This window comes from Columba livia, chromosome 5 (genome assembly GCF_036013475.1).
Source record: "Columba livia isolate bColLiv1 breed racing homer chromosome 5, bColLiv1.pat.W.v2, whole genome shotgun sequence".
Classification (NCBI taxonomy): domain Eukaryota; kingdom Metazoa; phylum Chordata; class Aves; order Columbiformes; family Columbidae; genus Columba; species Columba livia.
The window spans coordinates 23847840-23856412 of record NC_088606.1 but is presented as its reverse complement, the minus strand read 5'-3'; the positions used below and the strand labels follow the sequence as shown (position 1 = coordinate 23856412).

The following is an 8573-nucleotide window of genomic DNA, read 5'->3' as shown; positions in this document are numbered from 1 at the left end:
CTCCCCTTGCTGGGATCAGAGCGGCAAAAACACCGCCTTGCTGTGCCGACCCGCTGAGGCAGTGCCCGAGGAACGAGATACCGAAGGGGCCGGAGGCAGAAGAAAAGCTTTCAACCCCCTTTCCCGGGAGGATGCGGCGGCTCCGCCGCAAGCGCGGGAGAAGCCCGGCGGAGCGTTGCTGCCTCTGCCCGGGGCCGTACCTGCGCCCCAGCTGCCGCGCCTGGCCGACCGCGTCGGGGGACCGGGGGCGAGGGCCTGCGGTCTCTTTAAAAGCTGGGGCCGGGCGGGGCCGGGCCGGGCGGGCGCGGCGGCAGGGGGCGGCGGCGGCGGCGTGCGCGGGGCTCGGGCTGCTCCGGCACCGCGGCGCGCTCAGCCCTGCGCAGCTCCGCCCGCGGCTCGCACGGCTCGGCGCGGCACGGCACGGCTCCGCTCGGCGCGGCCAGCCCAGCCTCCCCGGGACCCCCGCGAGCCTCCGCGGCTGGGGCCACGCTGGAGCCCCCTGCCTCGCAGCGGAGGCAAGCCGCGAGTTGGCGCGGCGGCCGGCGGCCGCCCGGCTGCGGAGGTGAGAGGGGGCGGCGGGCGGGGGGCGGCACGGCCCGGCTCAGCGCAGTTCGGCACGAATCGGCGGGGGCTGCCCGGCCGGCGGGTGCTGGGCGCCGCCGTTCCGGAGCTTCGTGGGTGGGTTTCTCCCGACCCCCTTCACGACAACTATTTCGGATCGTTTTATCCCGCTGCCCGGCGGGGCTGGGCGCTGCCCGTCCGGGCGGAGTGGGCGCGCACGGATCCCCCGGGACGCTCTGGCCCCGGTTCCTTTTGGCCGACTTTTTGGGAAATCGCAGGTCCCACAGCGAGGCTTTTCGGAGTAGAAAATGGGGGGGCCCCACGAAAAAGAAGACGACGCTACGCTGAGTTACAGCAGGGAGACGCTTAGAGAGAGCCTGCTGTTTGACTAAAGCTTAAGGATTTCTTTTTAAAAAAATATTAACGAGGAAAGAAGAGAGGCTGAAGATGAAAGTTTTTTGCTTTTAATATTTTTTCTTCTTCCAAGTCTTTGGATCTATTATAGTAGCACCTTTCCTCCCCGCCTTCCATTTGTTTGTATTAATGATTTAGTAGCCGTCTTGCCTGAAAACTTCCACCGTGAGCGACTGCTGTGGGTTTTCAGGCAGTGAAGTGACCTTAAAGGTTGGTTCAATGCTTTCTTCGTGCAAGATGTATGTGAAATACCCACGGTGGTTTTCTTTTTCTTTTTTTTTTTTTTTTTAATTCCCTTTTTGCGTCAAAAAAATCCACCTGCTTTATAATTTAAAAGAAAACATCATTCGGTCAGGGAGTGATGTAATTCTCCTACCTAAGGGCACTGACTCTGGTGCTTTGCAGGTGACTTGTCTTTTGCTTACTCTTTAAATTTATTTTAATTGTAATATTTCGTAGCTAGATAGTAAGATGTTTGACCAGTGCTCGTTAAGGATTCATTTTGTTGAAATTATAATCTTTCTCTTTCAATTTTTTTTTCCTAATTTCTCCCCTCCCAAAGAAAACAATAAAAAAAATTAAGCATGAGATCAGCGACAGAAAAACGAAAGGGTCAGGGAGGCAGAACTGAGGCTAAATACATCTAATTGTTTATAAAAAGGACACTTTCAGCCTTTCGCTTTTCCAAGATCTCTTTCTACGTTTCCATAGTCAAACTGTTCAATGCTTCGTTGCAAATAGTTCTAAGAAATAATTTCTGCTTTTCCTAAAAATTAATTGTTCCTTCTGTATTTTTGACTGCACACAATTGTTCCGTGATAAATACAAAGCCCTCCTAAAAAGGAGAATATTGAAACGACCGCTCACCAATACCTGCTTATTCCATATTTTGAGGGGCTATTTTTTTGAGGGGACGAACTCTTAACTAGACTGGTGAAAAGTCTAAGAGCGATGTTGAGCATGTGGGGGAAAAATTGATCACAAAAGGTTTTGTTTGCCGTGATGGTACAGTCAGTTATTAACTGTAATGTGAACCAGAAGGGTGTTACGTCTGTCAGTGGTTTAAGTTAAAATGGTCATCGGTGTTAAGTTGGGCAAGTTTATGTAATGGTTAGTAGTATTTTGGGGGGGAGGAGGTTGCAGGGATTATTGCTCTTGGTTTTGGGACTGGCCGCACTTCATCAGCTGAACGAACTAGATTATTATCTAGACATAATTTTCCATTTTTCTATTGGTTTCTTTTCAGCCTTTGGCAGTTTCTTAAACCATCATCCCTCTCTAACAAAGTATCTGGTTTTCGGGAGTAGGGAGGTGCAGCTGGGGTCATTGGAAGTTTGGGAATAATGGGAGCAACAGGACTGTATTTATTTATTTAAAAAAAAAAAAAAAAAAAAAAAAAAAGAAGTTAGGAGGTGAGCATTCTCTTTCTGGAGCATTCGGGCACCTTCCAGTGGGGTATGTCTCTAGGCTTTTAATTATTTATTTCACTTTTGTCCTTTAAAAAATCGAAGTAGAATGAAACCAAAATGAACGAAATAAAATTAGAGTAAGCGTTGAAAAATAAATAAATAAAGGAAGGGAACGGCTAAAAGCCCAATACTTGATTTCATCATCCTGGTGGTGATGGCTTCTCGATAGAAGCGATATCTGCCGATATCACCCCTGTTCCATGGCTGTAGCCTGGCCTCATTTTACGCTGCGTTTCTACTGAACATGTTGACGTGCTGCTGCTTATATAAGGGGAAGAACAAATTCAAGCGGATTAGTGCTTGGGATTTTGAGATCGGCTACCCAGATCGTGTTGTGTGGTGTGGTGTTTTTTTTTTTCTACCTTTCCTTGGGGGAGCGGATGGGGGATGGCTGGAGAATGATGGGAGGGGGTGAAATCGGGATGTGTGGTTGGGGGAAGATGGGGGTGATGCGGGGAACAGATTATTCACATAATGTCTGCGCTGCATCCCTTTTTCTTTTCCTTTTATAAAACCCATTATCTCTAAAAACACATTATTCTTCAGCCAGATCTAAAAAAAAAAAACCTCACCAAAAATAGTGGGAGGGGTTATCATAGCGAGGGGGTTTGGTACGGGAGTCATTAGACCCACTGCTGCAAAACCAAGATACAGAAATCCATCTGCACCAACATTTCGGGGGGAGGGAGGGTATAGAGACGGGGGGAAGGGATGGATTGTCTATCTTGGATTAGCGAAGTGGAGCTTTGTATTCTTCATTTTCCTCCCCATTTTCTGCCATTTCCCCCCATCCCCCCATCCGCACACCCGCTTTCCTTCTCCCAGCCCCCACCCCCCCGAAGGTTTCTCGTCCCTTGACGAGAAAATTCTGTGTTACATCCTGATGGCTCTGCGGCTTTTTTTTTTAGTGCATCACAACAGTGGCACGATGACCTTTGCTTCGTGCCACACAGATTCGGGTTCCTGATAGGACTGTGACTGCAGATTGGACACACGTGCACACACTCATACACCCGTAGTCACGTACCTAGGACAGGCCGTGATTTAATTCCAATTTTTGCGTGTGAGTCTTTGTGTGTGTGTGCGGCTGATAAACATTGGCAGAGGGTAGGGAACACAGTAAATGCCAAAGGCACGTCCATCCATTTCACCAGCCCATCTCACCGCTCTCTTTTTCCTGGACATTGTGTCACATATCATGAGATTTTGTGTCAGGGAGGGGTGTGCCCTATGTGGATGGCAGGGGCCCGGGGGCTGGAGGGAGCGTATATGTACTGGGGAGGGAGAAATTGGGAGGGGAAAACGGACCTGACGATGCTAATAACATTATTTTGGTCAAATGAACGTCTGGTGATAATGATTCAGTGTAACCATCCGTGAAATACATGCTTGCGACACACTGGAATAAAGGTTACTCCGGGGAGCTCCAGCAGAGCCAGGCACGCTTGGGGGAGTGAGCTGTCCCCTTGATGGGGAAAACAAAATTCATAAGCACTCCAGGCCCCCTCCCTTCCCAACGCCTTCTTGCATGTCCGAGCTGGAGGGCACTGCAACGAAGAGAGGGGGTGGGCTGCACTGGAACCGGGACCAAACAAAGCCTTTCCACCTCATCCTCCTGTGCCATCCGCCCTTGCCCTCTTTGAGCTTATCTGTGCCGTTGATCCAGATGATACAGGAATATCACCATGTCCATGCAGTCCCTGCCGGAGGCAGGAGAGTTGTGAATCCATGGAGAGAAAGCTTCTTATGTTTCTGTTATAGGATGTGCAGGAGAGCCACGTCTTTTCGGGTCTGAGTACTGCAGGGAAAAGGATGGGGGGGAAAAACAAAGGAAGATGAGAGAGTCTCTTCCTCCATCCCTCTTTCCTTTCATTCTTTCCCTTAGCTAAAGCATGGGGAAGGATGTGGCAAGCCTCAGCGGGTGGCTGTGGGTGGCTGGTACACAGGGGTGGGGAGCCGAGGCTGTGAGAGGGAGGAGGGAGGGTTTTCCTGGGTTTCAAGTGGGCCAGGACCATCTTCAAGGTTCACAGACCTGCTCAGCACCCTCCTTCTCTGGATGTGAAGGACTTCCTTGCTCAGTCATGGGCTGCTCGCACCCAGGTGGAGGGGCGCTGGGGAAGGAAGGTGCTCTTGTGGCTCCACCAGCCGCTGCTTCTCATCTCCTGTGTATGGCTGCGCCTGCTCTGAGGTCTCCATGTTTCTGGATCTTTCCACTTCATGGAGCAATAGCAAAAGCTTAATAAATAGATCTGTCCAGGGCTATTGTTGTTTGCCTTTTGCTTTTCTCAGTTCTCTCTGACCTTGAGGTGCAATGGTAAACTACAGCCAGGAAGATAAGGCAGGGGTGTGTCCAGTGCCCCATACTGTAGGTGTGGGTGATGCCTGGAGAGATGCATATTTCCCCTGCTCCTCCCCTGCTTTGTGCTCAGTAGAGCCAATCTTGCCTCAGCTGCCCAGTTCCACCAGTACTTTTTTGATCTCTCCGTGTCCTCCCCTTTGCCCTAGTTGCTTCAAAAATGGTTGTCGTGCTGTAGCTCCTGTGCGTGCAGACCAGCCACAGCAGCTGTCGAAGATGATGCAGTGGCCAGCTGAGCAACAGGCAGAGGGTGCTGCAGGGCCTGTGTGCCTGCGCCCCCTGGACACTCCGCCCTGGGACCTTGCAGAGGTCCACCTTGGAGGTGGACTCTGGTTTAATAGTGCCTACATTTCCCCAGTGACTAAGGTACTAGTGTGTTCTTGTGTCACAGTCAGCCTCTGTTTATGAATTATTTGTTAGCAGGATAGGAAAGGTTGGAAAAAAACATTACTGTAGGTAAACTTCAATGATTGCAATGTGTTTTGTAGCTCAGCAGTTCCTGACTGTAGTGCCTAGTCCTTCCTCGAGCTTGCACAGCCAACGGAGGACAGTGAACTTCATGTAGTGCTGGAACTTACTCCTGACCCTGAGTGGTGTTCACCCTTGAAGTGAGAGGGGAACTCAGTTCCTGCAGAGCATTCAGAGGGTGCGAGGTGGTGCCAGGAGTAGTTTGTGGCAGTGATGACAGTGAATTTTAAGACCTAAGTCCCTATGCAAAAAGGAAATAAGTATGCCTTCTCCCTCACTTTCTTCCCATTTCAAACAAGTTACCAAGACATCAGTGCAGACAGCTCATATGCTTTCTGTGTTAGGATTGGATTTAAACCCTCAACCTAGAGGACACCTTCAAACTACACAAGATCTTCTGGCTTTTGTCTCACATTTTTCAGGGAAGGAAGGGAGAATTGATTCCCTTTCTTGTTGTAGCAGCAGTGGTATTTCAGTGGATCTTCTGAACATCTTGCTTTTGTTTTCTGCAGCCTCGTCCAGGTCTCCTGAGTTTACCTGTCTTGAGAGAAGCGGAGTGTGTTTCCCCCTTGTTCCACTTTCCCCTGCCCTGTCCTCAGCTCTGTGCTTTGGTGCAGATGGGATTCTGGGTACTGGCTGAGCTGTGATATGCTGTGTCAGGCATAAGGATCCATAGTGATCTGGCCAAGAACTGACTGAAGGAACCAGAAACTTTGTGATATCCGGAAGCCAGGATACGAGGTGGCCTCTGACAATGACTCAAGAGACATGGTATTTAATTTAAAACCGAAATGCATCTAACTATATCTATGCCTGCCCCCACCTGCCTGCATGAAGAGGAGAGAGGCTTTATTTTGGGATTATTGCCAATGCAGCTGGAACCAGAAATTACCCAAATTTTGGTTAAGCTTTGCAAATTTTTATCAGGTCTCTTCCCCCCCCCCCATTCCCCTCTTCTAGTTAATAGCAGAGTCTGTCAATCTAGCAGACTTGTCTCTTAATTCATACAGTGGTGAGGAGGATATTTTGCTTTTTGTAAACCAAGATGCTAATGGGGTTGGTAGCTGCTTGAAAATAAACACTCTGCATAATCTTGGGTCAGGTCATTTGCCCTTTTTTTTCTTTTTTTCCTTTGTTTTCTCCTCACGTGGGCATAGACAAAGGCAGTTCATGTGTCTAAAGGACTCTGAGAATCAAAGATTGTGTTTTGAACTCTCACCACCAACCCAAACAGCCAGACCAAGACATGTTTGTAGAAAGGCAGCATGGGACAAGTTTGTTCAGCCTTTGTCCTTGTGGGCAGTGAATGGCATTTTTAGTGCTCTGCATTTTCACCTTTTGTACTTTTTTTTTTTTTTTCTTATGGAAAAGTCGTGACTTTGGGCTAGGCCAGGCTCAGTGTGGTTTTACTGAGGTCTAGGAGGGATGAAGTGTGGTGTCCCTGTAGTGGCATGCTTGAAAAGTTGAATAATAAGACTGAGTGGAAATATGCTAGCGGTGTCAGAAGATCTTGCATGCTTCCTTAAGGGAAGTTGGGGATATGATTTCTCCTGTTGCCATTCACAGGAAAAGGTGCTCTGTGAGCACTGTGGGCAGCTGTTGGGAACTCTACACCATGCAGCCAGCTTGGCAGAGTCCTCTGTCTGGGCTAAAGTCTGCAGCCTCTCAGGACTCTAGGCTCCTGCGGGCATCACAGTGTGGCTTTGCAGAGGGTGATGGAGACGCACCCACAGCCATCAGAAGTTCAACTTTGCCCCTTGCCACAGAGCAGATTAGCCCTTCATCTGCCTTGCTTTCCCATGTCTCTTAGAGCTTTTCCCTTGTCTCTCACAGACCTGTGCCTGAATTCTCTCCCAGGCATGCTTGCCTGCCTGTTTCTTGTCTGCTGGCAGCAGCAGTGAGCTGGGGTGTTGGGAAGGGGATGTCAGGAATGAGGTGGGTTCTGTCAGCAAACCTGTCATCTCTCAGCAGTCTGCTCAGCTCCTGTCCTTTCCAAATTCCTCTGCCCTTGATGGTGAGGGACGGCTTAGTTCAAACACAATCTGCTTGTGTCATTCCTGGCCCTGCTAGTTGTCATCCATCACATCACAGCAACTAATTAACACGAGTAGCTTTGGATCCTGGGAATGAGAGTGCTGGGATAGTAGACTCCTTCAAAGATCCTGATGTCTTTCTTCATAACTAGGGCAGCCCAGCCCAGGAGTTCCTGGACTCTATTGTCTCTTACCTGCTGCACCAACCCTGGAGTGAGGGTGCCTGTGTGTTGAGCCAGGAGGGCACCCAAGGCCTAGGCCTGCCTCGTAATGCCCTTGACAGTGCTGCAGCATCCCCTGCATCCAAGTACCTCCCAGCAGCCGGATGAGAGCCAAGGAGTGGGACAGAATAATAATTGATGAAGGATGGGGGGAGGTATGATGTAAACCTTCTGAAGCTGCCGGTAGCCTCTCCGCTGCCTTTGGGTACGTATAGCTGCATGTAGTCCCAGAATCTGTGACCCTGGGAGCATCCTCTACTCATGACAAAGCATACTGTCCTGTTTCCACTGTGCTGCTGATCCTTTTGCTGTGTTGATGGAGGATGTTGTTAGGGGAATCAGTGTGCTGCTTCCATGGGGCTGGTAGGATTAGAGTTGAGGCATTGGTCATACTGTGAGGCTATCCAGAGAGTACTTGCTCCCCTTCTCTCTTGACTTTCTGTCTTTCTTGCTGTTGTGAACCACTTCTAAGAAGGGAAGGAGTCCCATGGGGATGGAAAGAAAGGCAACTAAGCAAAAGGATGATATTTGCTGGCAGCTGAAGGAGGATGAGGAGAGGAAGAACTCTCCAATAATGGGGTAACTGTCTGATGGGACTGGCTGCATCTGCAGAGCAGGGACGTGCTCGCTTGGCTTCGTTTCAGTCTGCTGTTGCAGCCTTTTTTTTTTTTTTTTTTTTCCCTCCAATAATGTGTTAATTAAACATTGATTTCAGGGGAAAAAGGAATCTGCTTGAATTGCAGAAACTAAATGGACTGTGGAGGAACGGGATCTGGAGAGGGATGTATGGAAGAACCTTCTGTCAGCTATTTTCAGGACCAGTCATGGAGGGAAGCAAGAAAGGGGCTGGAGAAAATCCTGTTCACCTAAAATTTAGAGTCCTTCACTCAGCTGAAGCGGGAATCTTGTTCCTTCTGTAACTGCACAGTTCTCAACTGGTGCTTGCTAAGGAATTAACAGGTATTTAAATAAGTAATAAAATACTTCATTTTTATTAAAAAACAAAATGGAAGAGAGATTTTTCAAGGCATATTAGCATTCAAGAGGCTTT

General features: G+C 49.1%; 1 protein-coding gene across 23 annotated transcripts in view; it reads left to right on the top strand.

Annotated features, from left to right (window-relative positions):
- The first annotated feature begins 329 nt into the window (after window positions 1–329).
- NRXN3 (neurexin 3) overlaps window positions 330–8573 on the top strand; it is a 1033016-nt gene continuing 1024772 nt past the window's right edge. For 6 of the 23 annotated variants that reach the window (XM_065063773.1, XM_065063786.1, XM_065063766.1 and 3 more), the window contains exon 1: window positions 334–562. The gene's annotated coding sequence lies outside the window, so the exon portion shown is untranslated. Of the gene's footprint in view, window positions 563–640; window positions 1186–8573 lie in introns of those variants that run through there. The other 17 variants (XM_065063789.1, XM_065063787.1, XM_065063790.1 and 14 more) reach the window with 8 other exon arrangements.